Genomic DNA, 18173 nt, shown 5'->3' with positions numbered 1-18173 from the left:
GTCGGACGGCAGGAGCCGTGCCCTGGCTGGCTCTGAAGACCCCATCCCGCAGTGACCAAGTCCCAGGCCTGCTCCCGGGAAGATCCCAGGAGGAGGCCAGGCCCGATGGGGTGGGGGTGGGGGTGGCGCACGCAAACTTCTTTGGAATGGGCCCCGAGAGAGTGTGAGGCAGCCTCTGCCGGACGTGGTGAGGTTCAGGGACCGGGTGGATGGAGAGCCCTTGGCTCGCCCTCCTCTCTCCTGCCAGAGCGCCCCCAGGGCTGCTCCCAGTGGCCCAGCCTCCAGCGGCCAGTCTGCCTCAGGCCAACGGGGTCGGTGGCCAGGCCCCGGGCGCGGCTGGGCAGCCTTAACCCGGTTGTGTAGTGTGAGCAGGAGCTTGGTCAGTGGGAGTTGACTGTGGCCTTAGGCGTTTTCTAAAACATCCATCTACAAAGCGGGAACAGCACAGGGACACTGCTGTGTAGTTCCTTTAAAGAGAGTTTGGGAGAAGAGTTCTCCTAGAGATTGTTTCATAGCCTCTCACACTGGAAAGTTGGTATGTGTCTCACCAGCAGCACACTGAGCCGTGTCTTCCTTCAGACAGGGATCGAGCAGCGGAAATACCACCAGCCTCCGCCAAACTCGTGAGGACCGATGGCAGGGGGACTGGTGCTCCAGATGTTGCACTAGAGGCGCTGCAAGTGTGAGCAGGTAATGTGGAGAAGAGTGACATTGTTAACAGAAAGCATCTAATTAACAATGACTTCATTTGATTGGAAGGATGAAAAAACCTTTTTAAATCAATCCAGATTCACTGGCCTAAGCTCAGCCAATTTATGAATATGGAGCCTGACTGGGGTCTGCTTTCTTTCAAAGATGTCATCCTAGGGGTAATAGCAGAGGTGAAGTCATTTGGTTACACTGTGGAAACTTTTATAGTGCCTTCCTTGGGAATTTAATTCAGTGCTTCTTCATTTTATTAGGAACAGACTGACTCCATCCACTGTGCTCTCCCTGTTTAGAGGCAGGACTGCTTGAAGCAATTAGGTTCAGCAATTAGCATAGTTTTACTGACCCCAGCAACAGCGCGCTTCTTAGGTTATCCATTTCTTCAAAGTCAGGGAGAAGCTGGAGCACAACATGCTCCCCAGGTGTCCAGGTTGGGGAAATAAGCCCACAAGCAGGGTAGCACAGCAGCGCAGAAAGCTTTCTAATAGTCCCCAAGTGTTTGTTTCAGCAAATTCAGGTGGATTCCCGCACCCCCCCCCCCTTTTAAATTCTGGATCACATAATACCTCCTTACTTGGATAGAGCCTTTAAAGCCTATCTCCTTTGGTTGTATTTTTGGCAGAATGGCTTTTGAGAAAGTGAATTTTCTCCCTTCTTTTCCGTCTGCATCAATGATGCTGTGGCTAACGTTTTGAAGGAGAACCTGCAAGACGGTGCTGCAGTCCTTTCAGTGTCACCTCGGTCTATTGGTAGCCAACCTCTTAGAAAATGTTTGGAGCCCAAAGCAGTCTGGGAAAGAAGGGACATTGCTTTTGCCACTGTCCTGGGTAATGAAGGGATTACATTTACATAGCTGTTTAGTGTCTCTCACAACTCTAAAATATATATATTCCTCTGTAAGATTTCACTAGATTAAATTGCTGACAGTTCATCAGTAGCAGCAACAATGTAATACCCCTAACCTTATTAAATCAATAAATACTAGATCCATGCATTGAATTAAAAATGCATCAGCATAGCCAGGAATTACAATCATATGGCCATGGGCCTCAGAATCGAAGATGCCATTCAAAAATTGACTAGTTAGCATTTATTTAACCTTCTTTTTCTGTTTTGGGTTTATGATTAGATATTTGGGACCATTGTGACAAGTTTTGCTTGTTTATTTCTTGAAAATCCCTTTCTTTCACTAATTCCTCACATTTAACCATGAAAATGATGTATTTAACAGTGGTAATATACTTTGACTTTATAGTTTTTCTCATTAGTTTTCATCTAGGGAATATACTTCCATTCAGAATGCATTACTCTAGTAAAACATACTCAGGTGCATAAATTTCTACATAAGCACCAATAAATTTAGATGCATATGTTTTTGTATATGCATAAATAAATATACTCAGTGTGAATGTATGGCTATACATTGATTATAAGTTTATTTTAAAAAAAGAAACCACATTTAAATTTATCTTTCAGCACTGTCAACTATAATTACAAGCCAAAGTACTATTTATGGTTTTAAAACAAGTTATTGATTTAGAATCTGATTTGCTTATTAAAATTTATTCCACAAGAGATGAAATTAAAATTTTCAAGTCTTTAAACTTAACACAGTACTTAGGAAGTTATGCACATCTTAGATGGTTACATTTTATGTGTAAAAAAATATCTCAAATGTGGTTTACCAGGAATTGGTCAGTTAAATTGTTGATTATTATGTAAATTTACAGTTAGTCCCTACTGAAAATTGGGAATGTATTTAACACCTGGAAGTTTAATGGAAAAAGTAATATTACTTTAGCCAGATATTTGTTCATACTGATTAATGATGCTAATTATTTATAAACATTCATCCCTATTGATGTCAGCAAGCATATATGGTACTGAATTCTGAAGATAGAGTCATTGGGCCTTGGGTTCCCCACACTGTGAAAGAAAAAAATCTTTGACAAAATAGGCAATCAACTGAAATCTATCCTCTTTAAATAAACTGATTCCTCAGTATTTTCCCAGTGTTGGTGTAAGTTGTTGTCTGTGATGTCCCCCAGGGCTCCGTCCTCTGCTCTCTGATTTGGTATATAAAAGCAGCTCTGAATGATGGATTACTGTGTCATTGCAGCCTGCGAAGGATTAATTTGTTTCATTGATTTCTCTTTAGGCAGATTGCCAGAATTTGCTGCTTCCCACCTTTCCTTAAGACTTCTAGAAGTAGTAGACAGTAATAGCCTAAGACAAATCAGCTTCTTCTCTTAAAAATACAATCATGAAACTAGGAGTCCTACAAAAGCTGTGTCAAACTTTTTATTGGCAAACTGGGAGAGCAATTAATAGGGTACTCTATTTGCTTTAGAAATATTTTTAATTGAAAAATTTCCTTGACATGGTGACTGAAAACACATTATGTTAATAGCTCTTAAGTAAACATTTATAATGTTTATCCTATAAAATTTTTCTCTATTTTGTGAGGATCCTGTTTAACTCAGGATAAAAAAATGTGTTGTCTATGTACTTGACAAATACTTTTCTTTCTATGCCAGATTTTAGGATCAAATAACATATCAATGTAACTTAAAGCAATTTACCTAAAATATTTATAGAATTATTTGACCCAAAGAATCTTCAGTAACTTTGGACAAGGACAGAGAGTATTAGAGCATAGAAATAGAATTGTTTAATTATTTAAAGAAAAAATCACTTTTCTAATTAAAAAGTAGTATCTGCTCATAATAGAGAATTTTCACAAGTTAAAAATGACATTTTATGTATTTTCTCTAAGCCTTTTTCCTCCAAACACTTATATGTTTTTATATATATTTATAAAAATATGTAGACATCACTTCATATTCTGCTTTTTTCAGTTTGTGTAGTAGAATAAAAATTTTTGTATATAATTAAAATTATTATTAAAGTCATTTATATTAACTGTATAATGTTTTAACATATATAACTTAATTAATTGTCATTCTACCACTGGAGAGTTAGATTTTAATTTTCCATTATAAATAAAGTTATGATGAATAACATTTTAAATGAATCTTTAATCATCCCTGTGGTTATTTTCTTATGATATATTATTAGAATAGAAATTACTTGGACTGAGGGTATAGACTGTATTTTAAGGTTTTTAATATTGATTGCCAAATTGTTTTCTAGAAAGGTTTTTTCACTCTGTACCGGCACTGTTTAAAAAAATTCCTCTGTAGAGGCAGCATTCCAATTCATGTTACATGAGCAAATAAAACAGAACAACAATCTTTTCCTTGTGTTCTGAAAGTAGTGGTAGTATTTTGCATATACTTAATTTCTCAGAAGTATTTTCCCAACTGCAGATGTGAAATAGGCTGGTTATACAAATCTATTTGTTTCCCTTCTGTAGTGCTGAAAATTATATTGATTTAATGATCTGAAGTTATACTTTTTATGCAATTAGTTGTGTAGTAAAAACTAATATTGTCATGTGCTAATGTCTTTTTTCCTTTATTGTGCTATGGTAGTAGTCCATGCAGTATCAGCAAGTTTGAGCTTTTCCTGTGCTTTGCTGAAAGGAAAAAGGAACATCTGTTTCCATTATATATCTGCATCATAATGATAACAATTAAATAGCTATTATGGTAGTATACAGTAAATATATTTTGCTGAATGACCTATACTTTCTTGTTGGAAAATTTCAGAGATTTTAGAGACACTTAGTTTTACAGGTAGTTTCGTGTAGAGGTTTGGAAAAGTGTTTGCTTACTTTAGGTAAATCATTGCAGTTTATTTTTTGTCTCAGTAAAAACAAACAAACAAACAAACAACCTGATGATTGAGTACGAGGCTCTCAGATGTGACTCTTGAATATATTTATCTTAGGCATGTTTGGAGTACAAATTATTATTGTTTCTCTCAATATATATATTTTTAACATTTTGAAATTATTGATTTGAGTGGGAGAGAGAGAAAAGAGAAACATCAACTCATTGTCCCACTTATTTATGCACTCGTTGGTTGATCCTTGTATGTGCCCTGATCCGGGATCGAACCCACAACCTTGGGGTATCAGGACGACACTCTAACCAACTGAACGACCTGGCCAGGGCCTCACTCAATATCCTTAAAGGGGCAATAATGATACTAATAATACAGTTTATTTTGTGTTTTGTGCCACTTATGTACTGTTTATATTTTACTAAGCTGGAAGATTGTGTGTGTGTGTGTGTGGTGTGTGGTGTGTGTGTGTGTATTTATTTATAGCCTATTTCACTTTTTTTTTTCTTATATTAGGGGGACACAGTGATATTTACCTTTCAAACTCAGCAGGAGAATGTTTGAAACCACATACTATTTCCATTGACCTTTAAATTTTCAGAGAAATCTTTCGGTTAAGGATGTTTTGGTGGTTACTTAAAAAAATGATTAGAAACTATTTCAAACAAAAAATAAAAAAATCATACATATAACTCCATGTACTCCAAACTCAATTTGAGAAATGAAATGTTACCAGTACAACTGAAGCTCTTCCTGAAAAGATGATAATCATCTTAAACTTGATGATTTTAATCCTTTCTGCCTTATAAGTACCTTTTTTTACATGGTCTAGAATTTTGACATAAGTGAACTGTCCTTTTAAATGCCTGGGCATGTTCCTCTGCTTTATTGTCCTCATCTGTGAAGTCGGGGATAGGTCTACATGTTGTCTGATGGCCTCCTGGCCATAATTACAAAACGTTTTTTGATTACCTCTTGTTTTCCACATGAAACAAAATAAAACAAAATAAATATAAGACAGAGGTCCAGAGAAGTTAACTAACTTGCCCGAAACAGAATAGTAAATCCCAGAGCTGGTTATACTGGTAAAACTTAGTTCTCCCGACTTCCATTCAAGCACTCTTTTCTTTAGTTCACATTGTCAGCTTTTGGGTGCTAGCTGACTGACCACTGCTCTGGACTATCCACAGGCTCGTGTGATTTTGGGATTGTGCATGCAGGAAAGTTTCCCTCTTAGAATATCTTTTCTGTGGGTAAAATATTGGAGTCATATCAGTCTGGAAGTTACTTATAGAAGAACACTGTGTGTCCTGCAGAGCCTGTGGTTCCCTTCTGGACTTTTCTGGAAAGAATAATAGTTTGGGTGTGATGAGGCTTTCGATAGGCACCTTACTTTACAGTTAATTTTCTGATCTCTGTGTGGTAACTGGACCAGGAAAATGCAAGTGTCTCCTTATGTGTACATGCATCTCAATTTCAATATATTTTGGCAGTCAGGACTTTGACAGGTCTTTTATATTTTTATTATTTTATATGTTTTTATTGATTCCAGAGAGGAAGGGAGAGGGAGAGAAAGTTAGAAACATCAATGATGAGAGAGAATTATTGATTGGCTGCCTCCTGCACGCCCCCTACTGGGGATCGAGCCCGCAACCTGGTCATGTGCCTTTGACAGAAATCAAACCCTGTACCCTTTAGTCAGCAGGTTGACACTCTATCTACTGAGCCAAACCAGGTAGGGCTTTGACAGATTTTTTTTTTTTTAAATATAGCTTATTCTATGGTCAAATCACAAACCACTTTCTATTTGAAAATAAGTTTGCTTTTTGTTTCTGTTTAGCAACCAACTTACCGGAGTGCTAAAGTGAAAGCAGCACAAATAGAATAACGTGGAAACACATTTTAAAATCCCTTTGGAGAAAAACCCCATTCTAAAAATAGCAATTTAGAATTACATGCATGTACATTTTCTCTCAGGTTTTCACTCTAATAAATTTAATTCATTCTTAGTTGAGATGAGTAGGCTTGACTCATAATATTCACACAGTATCATGCCTCTTCTATGAAAAAATAGCATTATAACTAGATGTGGAGTTATGTATCTTATTGTAAAACCACCTTTTCCAAAATCTGTTGCTTCAAGACCAAAAAGTTGGTTTAATAAATTAGCTGACTGACCACTGCTCTGGACTATCCACAGGCTTGTGTGATTTTGGAAACTTGTAATAATAGAATCATTTTTCTTTAGGGCAGATGAAGCTACTAATAGTGGCTTTGCCAATGCTATAAATATTTCCAGGGTGGTTGTGTTTTAACAAGCAAACCATATAACATTTTTTTCTGAGTAGTTTAGGTCAATTATCTTATGTGTTCAGCAGCTTCTAGTAAGAAAATTTCCCTAGCATATTAGGTTGGGGAGGAGAGATCCAACATAATCAGATATCCCTTTTATTTAGCCTAAATTATTGGTTTATTTGCTTAGACCAAAATGATTTCTTTCATTTCTATAGCATTTTTATCTGGAGGAAAGGTGTGTGTGTGTGTGTGTGTGTGTGTGTGTGTGTGTGTGTGTGTGTAAAGATTTCAAAAGGTAATTCTTGTCTAGTTGAAAATTCTGGTGAACATCTGTAATATGTAATGTAAGGAATTTTCTGCACTGGTTAAATGTCCCCATGTTGCTCTAGCAAGTTTATGAAATTCATGAGAAAAGGTGTGGGTAAAGGAAACAAGCCCCTGGCTAACCTGTTTTCTTCCTGATCACAATATGAATCTGCCTGATGGTGGTGAGAATATGGAATCTTAACCACCAAATCAGCAATGCAAAACCAGAACGACCCCAGTGAGACATGAGAATGGATAGTCCATATACAATCCACATGTGTTACCTTACTCTCTTAGTGAAAATTGCTCTCTGTGGAAAAGTTATGTGGTGTTTACAGAAATAACAGAACATGGTAAAAGGTTATATTTTTTTGCCATATAGAATAGTAGGATTATAGTTTCTTAATATCTTCACTTTTTCTACTCAGTTCTTAATGACTTCACTTTAGATCAAATTGAGATTATTTCAAAACTGGCATTGGTTGTATATTTTCTGTTGACACAACCAATGCATAATTTTTAGCTGTGACTTCAGAATTTGTCTATGGTAAGAGACATAGAATTTTCTTCTATTAATGTTAAATTTGCCTGCTCACTAGGATTATTTCCCATAATTCTTAGGATAATTACGTTACTGTTGTGCTTATTGTTTTTGAGATATAGAAAATTACACTTTATTGAGTTCTTTTCATGTTTAAGGTATATGAGGTAGATAAAGGCATAATCCCTGCCTTCAGGGATAATGGTATAATAATCAGTATGGTCTTTTTGCCAATAATTTAATAGATTATGTTTTCTTAATGTAATGTATTTGTGTTATTTATTAATATTTATTAATATTAGTATTTTAAGAAAAAAGAAAATATATTTAAGTTTTTTTTCTATCCACTTTTTGAAAAATATTTTAGAATTATAATTTGGTGTCAATCAAAATGATATTGTATTCTTAATAGAGTATCTTGAATAAATAGAATATGGCCGTTGCTAACTTCAAGTCAGTTTTTTAAAAATATAAGGTCTAAGAATTTTTCTTAATACTATAAGTAATTTTGTTTAACTTGAGTATGCCAACCTAATTATTTCTCTGCAAAAAGTAAAAAATAAAATACTTCTGTAACAATATTTTTGGAAAAGTGGACTTTATGTTGCGTATTTAGCAAGAAGGAGGTTCATTTTTTTTACATCTCAACTAACAAAATCTATTTGAGTTTAAGTTAGGAATTATACTAAGTATGAAGGCAAAACATATTTTCATAAATATTTAGAAAAACACCTATGATTGGTCTTGACCCCACATTACTTTGATGCTAATATTACTGAATTTAATATAGCATTCAATATGTATTTATAGTTCATCAAAGTGTAAAAGATGCTAAGAATGAATACTGTTTGGCTTTCTCACAAGAATTGGATTATTGATATATTTTCCAACAAATTTGACCAATGTAGATAGATAACCTTTATATAAAAAGGTTAACAAAAATACTACCATTCTCTTTATAATATTTGCAGTCTTTTTGGACTTAATTATTTAGTTTCTTCTATTTAATGTGTAGGTGTAGATATAAATTTTAGTTTATAAGTACTATTATGATTAGCAGTGGAAATATAATTTGTATTTTGTGTAGAATGTTTATAAGATATAACAAGGTCCTTTTGAATTTTGGTGATCAACTGGGCTTTGCATTATTTACACATTTCTCAAAATGAGTATATAAATTCCAAAATAAGTCCCTTTTCAACTAGTTACATTTTTGAGATGTATATTTTAATTTAACAAGTTTTATATTTAAAAAGAGGCAAAAACTACAGCAGTAATACCTGGTAGAAGGTTACAGTGGATTATGTCATACTATTACAATTAACCTGATATCAGTCTAAGTTGTAGTTTTTTTGGACTGGCTAGAGCTTAGTGATCTGAGGAAATAAAGGAGTGTTATTATAAGAGCTTTGAAAGCCACATTCCAACTGATGTCTATGATAGAGCCCAAAGTCACCAATATCCTATTTGTATTTCAGTTCCAATATTAATAAGTTTAAATGTGTTTTGAGTTTTAGCAAATGGTTGAAAGATTTTGAAGGTCCTACATTTTATAGTAAGGAAGTAGCCAAAGGCAATACTTTTATTTTCATATAAGCTTGCCTAATTATTGTCCTACTCTAGCAAAGTATATAATTTTGTTAACCAGTGTCACCCCAATGAATTCCAAATAAAGGAAAAAAGTAAACCCTTAATTTATGAATTTTATTTTTTCTTTCTTTTTTGGGTGATTATTACTTTTTATAAAACTATTAAAACCCCATTATCATCATTATATATTAAGCACATCGCATATATTATTTGATCTATTCATGTAAAATATAAATTTCCCATTATACTGATGAAGAATTTGAAGCCCAAACATGGTTAAGTTTTTTGCTTAGATCACATGGCTGATGAGTAACAGAGCAGGAGTTCAAAAAGTATTTCACTCCACAGCCCATTCCTGATCCATGTTGATTTGAGTGCGCCTTATCAAGTAACTCATTATGCTACCTTCTGATTTTATTATAGGTCAATTAGATTCTCACAGGTACATACAATTCCATAGAATAACACTCTTACAAAACAAAGGGACATCTATGTAATTTCATGTTATTTTCATGTTCCGGTATTTATAGGGTAATGATATTCTCCAGAGTTTATGTGATGCTGTATGTATAAAAGGTACTAGAGGATGAAGGATGACTCATATCTGAGAGGTGGTTTTTTTTTTTTTTTTTTGGCAGTAGGTTGGCTTCGCTATTAAATAGCACTTTTGCTACCAGATTGAAAACTTAATAGCAAGGAATTTTTTGCAATCTTTCTTCAAAATGGTTTTGTCTTTAGTGGCTTTCAGGGAAAAAAATCATGGTTTCCCTTAGTAGGTATATTATTTTGCTAGAACTGCTGTAACAAAGTAACAAATATGGGGTAGCTTGAGCAACAGACATTTATTGTCTCCCAGTTCTGGAGACTAAAAGTACAAAATCATGGTGTTGGCAGGGTTGGTTCCTTCTGAGGGCTGTGAGGGAGAGGATCCATTTCATGCCTCTCTCCTAGCTTGTGGTGATTTGCTGGCAATCTTTGGTGTTCCTTGGCTTGTAGATGTAAATCACCCTAATCCCTGCCTGCCTTTTCATATGGTGTCCTCTCTGTTCAAATGTTCCCTATTCATAAGGATACTGGTCATATTGGATTAGAGCCCATCCTAATGACCTTATCTTATCTCGATCATTTGCAAAGATCCTATTTTTAAACAAGGTCTCATTTACAGGTACTGAGAGTTAGGATTTCAACATCTTTTTGGGGGGACACAATTCAACCCATAGCAGTAGGCAATTTTTTTCTAAGACAATAGATTTGGAAACACTTTAGTAGTGGTTATTTACATAATTTGCAGTTTATCAAATCAGCAGTATAATTATATGCGCATCTATGTATATAAAAGACTAATATGCGAAGTGTCCTTCCCACTGTCTGACTGGTTGCTATGATGCATACTGACCACCATGGGGCAGACGCTCAACACAGGAGCTGCCATGACGCACACTTGCCATTTACAAGAAACAGCAGCGTGGACCTGGCCGACAAAGCAACGCTCGGCTTCCCCCAAGTGGGACACAGGCCCTGCCGCTACCCCAGAGCGAGCGACACCCCACCAAATCGCAGCTGATGCTGCGGAGATCCCATGGCCAGCCCAGAAACAGTTGCTGTGGGCTCTGGGTAATGATGTCACGTAGCAACGCCCGGCTTGCGACTAGCCTCCTTGCAGTTTCTTCAGCCCAGGAACACAACTTGCTTTATAGCCAGATGCAAACATTTCACACTTTAACCAAATGTTTGTGAAGCGTTTGCCCATGCCTCACCTCATTTGATCCTCACAGAAGTCCTGGAGTAGGTAGATAGGAGACTTGGTAGAATCCTATTTTCTTTTCATTAGCTGGAAAATGGAGATTTAGAAAGTTTAGAAACTTGACCCGACTGAAAAGAAGTAAGAAATGGTGGACCTTGAAAATGACTTCAGGTTTTCTCACTGTGCAGAATATAGTCAAACACTGCTGCAGTTAAATATTTTACTCTTTGTTCTCCCTGCGTGATCTACAATAATAATCTGCTTTGTGTTGATATTTACTGCTGTGTTGCTGACAATTACCTGAAAGAGAAGTTGGGGTGCTTCACTGGGCTGGAAAAAGTTTAGCTAAGTCAGAAAGCAGGTCTAATTAAGCAAGTTTATTCTATATCTATAAAAGGCTAAGTTGACTCACGCATGCGCAATACATATAAAGCTCTTGTTTGCGCCAATCGCACGTGTGTGTTTCCATCTGTTACTGTCGATCATGAATTTGGTTGACACTTCTATTATAGAGAAAGGGCGAATAGCAATATTAAAATATTTCTTCTAATTAATTTCCTTTTAATGTGCATGAATTCATGCACCGGACCACTAGTATATTTATAGCTGACTCATGTGTGAATATTTGTTCTAGAATAGGACTGATTTTGCACTAGTATTCTTGTAAAATCTTGTTGGAAGAACAAATTGGAGAACTGTTCAAAAAGGCTTTCACTAAAAGATGATTGGATATCATGATGTATGGGGCATATAATGAGCTATTGGTATTGTATGTACAAGATGGGTATAGCTGGTGGTATGATCAAATTGGGATATAGGTAGGCATTCAGGGCAAGCAGATGTTGCAGAAGAAACAAAAATGACATGAGTTTAGGTCCTAATGTAGGAATGAGCATTTTATGTATAACTAAAGGCCTGGTGCATGGGATTCGTGCACTGGTGGGGAGCGTGGCCTGCAGGGATTGGCACGCTATGGGAGTGCTGCTCATCCTGGTCAGCTGAGTGGCTGTGGACCCGCCCTCTGAGTGGCTGCTCCCACTGTGGGAGTGCACTGACCATCAGGGGGCAGGTCCTGCATTGAGCGTCTGCCCCCTGGTGGTCAGTGTGCGTCATAGCGACTGGTCGACTGGTCATTCTGGTAGTTCTGCCGTTCAGTCACTGGGCTTTTTTATATATAGATGGGCTTGGTGCTAAAGGGAGGTTTCAGGGCCAATTATGTTGTCAAGGAATCCTGGCTCTGGCCCTTTAGGGTTAATGCCAGTTTTAGCTAAGTTTCAAGCAATTGCCCTAGGATATATTTTAAATATTATCATGTAGAAAATTTGAAATATATCAGTAACAAGAAGAAAAACATGACCTGTAGCCCCACTACCCAGAGCTAGTCATTATTAACATTTTGGCATCTTGATGTAATTTCTTTGTAATTCTTGCCATGATTTTTCATTGAGATCGTATCACATAAACAGTTTTCGAAAATACATTAGAGTCTGTATTCTCTAAATATAAATCTAAATTTGAGATATATTGGGTAACAGACCTAATGGTCATTAGTGATGAATTGGGTCACCGTAATTACATAAGCCATTAGGTCATACCTGCTTTGTCTTGTCTGATTTGGTCCTTTGCCTTCAGTCTTGTCCTTCCTCCCATCTTCCCCATTGCTTTCAACATCTTTTCAATGATCACGTCATTCTCCTGGCTTACCTCCTTCAGTCAGGACAGAGGTCCAGCTTTTTAGCATAATAAGGCATTTCTGTAATATTTCTCATGCCTTTTTCTTCTCATCTGCTACTTTCCCAAAAGTTTCTTGAAGTTCTCAGAATATCATGTGCCCTTTTGCAGCTCTATAATTTTTCATCTCTTCTCTCCACTGAGAGTGCCCTTTCTGTATTTCTCCCTCCGTCCAGGAGCTACTCATTCTTTAGTACTCATCTCACATGTCATTTCCTTTCTAAAGCTTTTATTCTAAGCCAGTTTTCACTTCCTTTTAGTATCTGTAGCACTTTCTACAAAACTTGTTATAAACTGATTACAGGATGTTACAATGGCTAATTTCCATCTTTATCTTTCTCACTAGATTGAGTTATTTAAGGACAGGAATCAGATGTTACTTACACTAGTATCCATTGTAGTTAACATGGTACCCAGTAGGTGTTCAAGCAAAAATGTTTACAGAATGAATAATATCCTGTCTTTTCATCGGGAATGGTGGCTATAGCTAGAATAAGTGATTATTGGGGGTGGGGGGTAACAGGTGAGGGAGTAAGATGACTAGTTAACTTCAATTTATCAAACATTTATTAAACATTTACAATTTGTAAGGTGCTCAGCTGGGCATTGTGGAAATGGGAAACTAAAATGAAGAGGAACTTTCGGGTTTGCAGTTTAGTGGACGACTCAATTTCGGTAAGTTGGTGTGGGATGATGGTAATGAATGTAATACAGAGTTGTTAAAGAGAATGATTCATTAAAATGGAATTGTGATTGGGAATATTTTTAGTGTCTTAAAATTAACAAAGTTTATTTGTCTACAGGTGACAGTAGACCTACATCACAGGTTTAGCAGATGTTCTCAACATCTCTATTGAAATTTCCTTATCTTCACTTGCAAGAGGAGCCCCAGGGCCTCATCCCTGTGGCAGCTACAATGAGCTGGTATGATGCCATGCTTTTCCACCTCATCCTTTGTTTTGGCGGAGGATCTGGGTTAGAATTTAGCTGTTTGTTATTGCAAACAAGTATGTAGAACTGAAAATGGAATGTTTCAATAATATTAATATTGTGATTTCTTTGAGATTGTGTACCACCTGTTCACAGAACCCCGATATAGTGAGTGCCTTGCTCATAGATACTTAGCATTGTGAGTTTGTTTGAATTATGCCTAGTTGTTAACTCTTTCTCATTGATTTTTAACAGATGTTAATCTAATCTTTTATTTTCTTAGATAATAAAGAAACACATAACATTATTTTTACTTATACTTAAAAACTACGTCAGGCGTCCTCAAATCGCTCTATCCACTGAGCCAAACCGGTCAGGGCACATTATTTTTACTTATACTTAAAAACTACATCAGGCGTCCTCAAATTACGGCCTGCAGGCCACATGCGGCCCGCCGAAAACATTTATCCGGCCCGCCGGGTGTTTTTGCCTCGGCTGCCTGTCCTGCTTAGCAGCCGACTTGTCCCGGGCCTGCAGTGCGCATGTGTGGAATGTCTGAGGGACAGTGAACTGGCCCCCTGTTTAAAAAGTTTGAGGACCTCTGAACTACGTCTTTGCGTAATGTTTAACCAGCTCTTCAACTCATATGGAGATTGAGCAAGCAACTGATAAAATTTCATATCAGAAATATTTAATTACAAAACCTTTGCATGTATTAGTATGAATGAACACTGTAGCTAGTAACAAAAATATTTTTCTTCATAAAAAGTTGACATATTTTTCAGAATTCTGGAAATGTCAAAGTAGTTTTGCCTGTAGTCATATTACACTTAATGCTATTGAGAATATTGCTAACATTAACAAAAATATTCTGTAATTTCCTCAGTTATTGCTACTTGTGATGAGGAATGTAAAATTGACATGCTTTCATGTTCTGAGCATTTTCATTCTATACTTCTGATTTTACATGTCAGAAGCAATCTCTTTTATCTAAGACAGCTCAGAAGATTTTTATTTAGGGAAGAGGTCAGGCTCTGATTGTATTTTTAGTTCAGTAAATATAGAATACAGTGAATGTGTCTAAGGAAATGCATGTACAACTTTGTATGTAAGTATTATACAGTGTTTATATATTTCTGTGGCTTTATTTGTAGGTCATCAGAACATAGTGGCTTGGGATCAAGGCACAAGTTTAATTTCTATGTTGATTATTTAATTTAGTTGTTTTCTGTAACTACTGGTAACACTCATCCTGCAGATAAAAGCTTTCGTTCACCAGGGAACTTTGGCAAGGAAACTGGCTCGATCAGCAAGTCCATTTCCATTGTGGAAAAACAACTTGAAACTCATCTCTACGGATGGTGAGTCAGTGTCATTTTCATACAGGAAAGATCATGCTAGTATTATTTTATGTTTTCAGTTTTATCAAGTGATAGGTTGGTTTAAATTTTGTTTTATGAGATATTAAACCATAATGCTTTATTACTTGAGTATAAGGATCACACAGGAATAACCTAACAATGAAAAAGAATGGAAATAATAATTTGGTGTTTATGAATATACCTAAAAGTAGTTTGATTAACTTCTCTCTCACCTTCATTCTTATTTCCATATAACACATGTTAACTAACTTATAATTCATGACTTTTGTTTGGATGAATATTGGCTGAACAGAATGACCTGTTCTATACTTACTTTAAAACATATTACTGATTTCAGGAAATTTCACTATCAATCTGAAAATTCTCTTCCATTTTGGTCTTTCAACTGGTAGCCATCATTAATGCTTGCTATTCAGAGATATAGTGGATGACTACATATGTTTAATTTTATAAGAGTTAGTAATGTATTTGCTTAGCAATCTGTAGTTCAGGTCAATATTATTTAATACATATTTAATAATCATAACTTCATTTTACTCTACTAAGTACTTTTGTGATTTGACCCAATCTTATCTGACCATGAATTATGTACATATTCAAGTATATATGTAAACATATGGGAGTATACAGAAATAACTTGATACAGTTACTAATGTTGCTTTGATCCTCATTTTTTCTAGTTGTTTTCAATTGAGTCATTTATTTGTCAGGCTGTCAAAGTAAATTTTCTTTTATAGTCTTGCTTTGCTAGTATTCTGCTTTTTTTTGGTTGTTGCTGTTATCACATTTTTATTTTCTTTCTTTCAGGGTATAAACAAATCCCAAAGTCACAGACTGGTAGGACTGATGCTCACTGAAGGCAGATGAAAGGCCTAACTGTAAGAAGGGGTTCCTTATACTACAGGTACATGACATTACATGATTATAACCAGCCTTACTATCTGTACTGTATGTTTTTTTGTAAGAGGCCATAAAATTAAAAGAGGTAATAACATGGCACTATAATTTGAGAAAAAGTTTTATTGTACAATTTTCTTTTCCTCACAAAGGCTCTGAGTATCTCTATATTAAGATTGGACTCTTTCAATTTTTCCAAATTCCCCACTAGATGATTTGAACTGTGGTTTTATTTTTGACCTCTTATGGATATATGCATATATATTCATACAACTTTCTAGCATAAAACGAGATACTTTTCCCCTCTGGATGTTAAAAATTCAATATTTGGAAAAAAAAGACTGGACTCTTTCTTCCCATGCTTTATAAGTAATTAGTCAGTGTAACTTGATGCATTTAAAAAAAATTTTTTTTCTTAAATACATTATTTTATATGATTTGCCTCAGTATGATGATTATTATTTTCACATTTGGCCTACCTCAAACATTTTCATTTGGACTAGATTTTGGAAATTTCTTTAATAATGCAAGTCTAACAAAATTAGTTAGTGTATAAACTTGAGTTTGTCATAGCTAGAATAATTTCTAGTGTAGTTATAATAAAATACTATTTATTGAATAATGAATATTTGCTTAGTTCTATGCTTAAGTGCTTTCTATATCTCATTATATCTTCACAATAGTTATATGAGGTAAGAATAATTGCCCCAGGTTTATAGACAAGAAAACTAAGACTCAAGAATGTAATAATTTGCACAAGTGGCTGACCCAGGATTCCAGACCTCAGAGCTTCTGTGGTCTATTTAGAAGTTCTGTGTTAAGCTGCATGAAGTTTTTATGTATGTAACTCAGGACTGAACTGCTTCACTTATGAAACAGTCTGGCTAGTTCACAGTGATTTTATACTGCTTCTTAAGGCACACCAAAATGTGACTGGCCAAAACATTTGCTTTTGTGACTTCACGTGGGCATAACTTTTGACAATCTGTCAATAGATTATGAATATTTAATGTTGTGTGTATATGCAAGTGCATATATCACATGTATGAATTCTTTAAGTAGAATCTTGATGAATCCCTTGGAAATTGGTGTATCTTTAGTATCTACCCCACTTTTCAGGGAGTAGAATTATTATTTTACTCACAAGTTTGCTAGAGGCTGAGACCCTTGTTCTGGAAAATCATTTGCATATGATATAAAACAGGTAGGCTAAAATGGTGATAGTTCTCTAACAGATGCATAATTAAATGTGAAATGTTGGTTTGATCATTGTTGAGGAAAGCCAAATGCATAAGTTGTTTAGACATCATGGAAATCTATGATCCTATGATTTTTATACTTAAAATCCTTTGTTGGTTTCTATTGTTTATAAAAGATAGATTGTGTTCTCTTTAGTGTATGTACAAGGTCTTTTGTTACTGAGCCATAGCATACTGCTTTAGGCTTACCTCTGGCAGCCCTCCCTTACCACTTAATATCATATATACTCCTTACATGTCGGTCTTAGACTAAATAGCTTGTAGTCATCCTACCATGATTTGTTATTTGGTACTTTTTAATCTTCATTATATTTTCCTTCTTACCATTATGATCTTTCCTCTTTGCTCTTGGTAAGTAGCAACTTTTCATTTAAGACTCAGCTTTGTTATTTTTTTGAAGCCTCTCCTGATTACTGTCCTCTGCCAGTGAATCTTACCTTCTTCTTTTTAATATATATTTTTAAATTGATTTCAGAGAGGAAGGGAGAGGGAGAGAGAGAGAGACAGAAACATCAATGAGGAGAGAGAATCAGTGATTGGCTGCATCCTGCATGCCCGGGATTGGGGATCGAGCCTGCAACCCAGGCATGTGCCCTGAGCAGGAATTGAACCGTGACCTCCTGGTTTATGGATCGATGCTCAACCACTGAGCTACGCTGGCCGGGTGAACTTTACCTTCGTAAGCCTTTCCCGTACATAGGTTATTCTAGAACCTATATTTTATTACACTTATTTATATGTCTCTTTTTAACTAGACTATATATTTCTTAAGGGCAAATAAAAAGGCGGTGTGTCTAATTTTTATATCCTCAGTTTTTAGCACAAGGAGGAACATAGTAGCTTCTTTTTTTTTCTTTGTTATTTTATTTTATTTTATTTTTTTAATTAAATCTTTATTGTTCAGATTATTACATTTGTTCCTCTTTTTTCCCCCCATAACTGCCCTCCTTCCAGTTCCCGCCCCACCCTCCGCCCTCACTCCCCACCCACTGTCCTCATCCATAGGTGCACGATTTTTGTCCAGTCTCTTCCCGCATCTCCCA

The 18173-nt window shown here is 35.8% G+C and overlaps 1 long non-coding RNA gene across 1 annotated transcript in view; it reads left to right on the top strand.

Moving 5' to 3' along the window:
• The window catches only part of LOC102253206, a 123673-nt gene that overhangs the window by 13225 nt on the left and 92275 nt on the right, over positions 1-18173 (top strand). Inside the window, exons 2-5 of the long non-coding RNA XR_001363152.1 lie at positions 580-690; positions 13466-13586; positions 14851-14953; positions 15782-15878. This is a non-coding gene — a long non-coding RNA (uncharacterized LOC102253206). The remainder of the gene's footprint in view (positions 1-579; positions 691-13465; positions 13587-14850; positions 14954-15781; positions 15879-18173) is intronic.

Source organism: Myotis brandtii, unplaced genomic scaffold (genome assembly GCF_000412655.1).
Source record: "Myotis brandtii unplaced genomic scaffold, ASM41265v1 scaffold344, whole genome shotgun sequence".
NCBI classification, from domain to species: domain Eukaryota; kingdom Metazoa; phylum Chordata; class Mammalia; order Chiroptera; family Vespertilionidae; genus Myotis; species Myotis brandtii.
The sequence above is the reverse complement of the archived record's forward strand: the minus strand, read 5'-3'. Positions and strand labels throughout refer to the sequence as shown.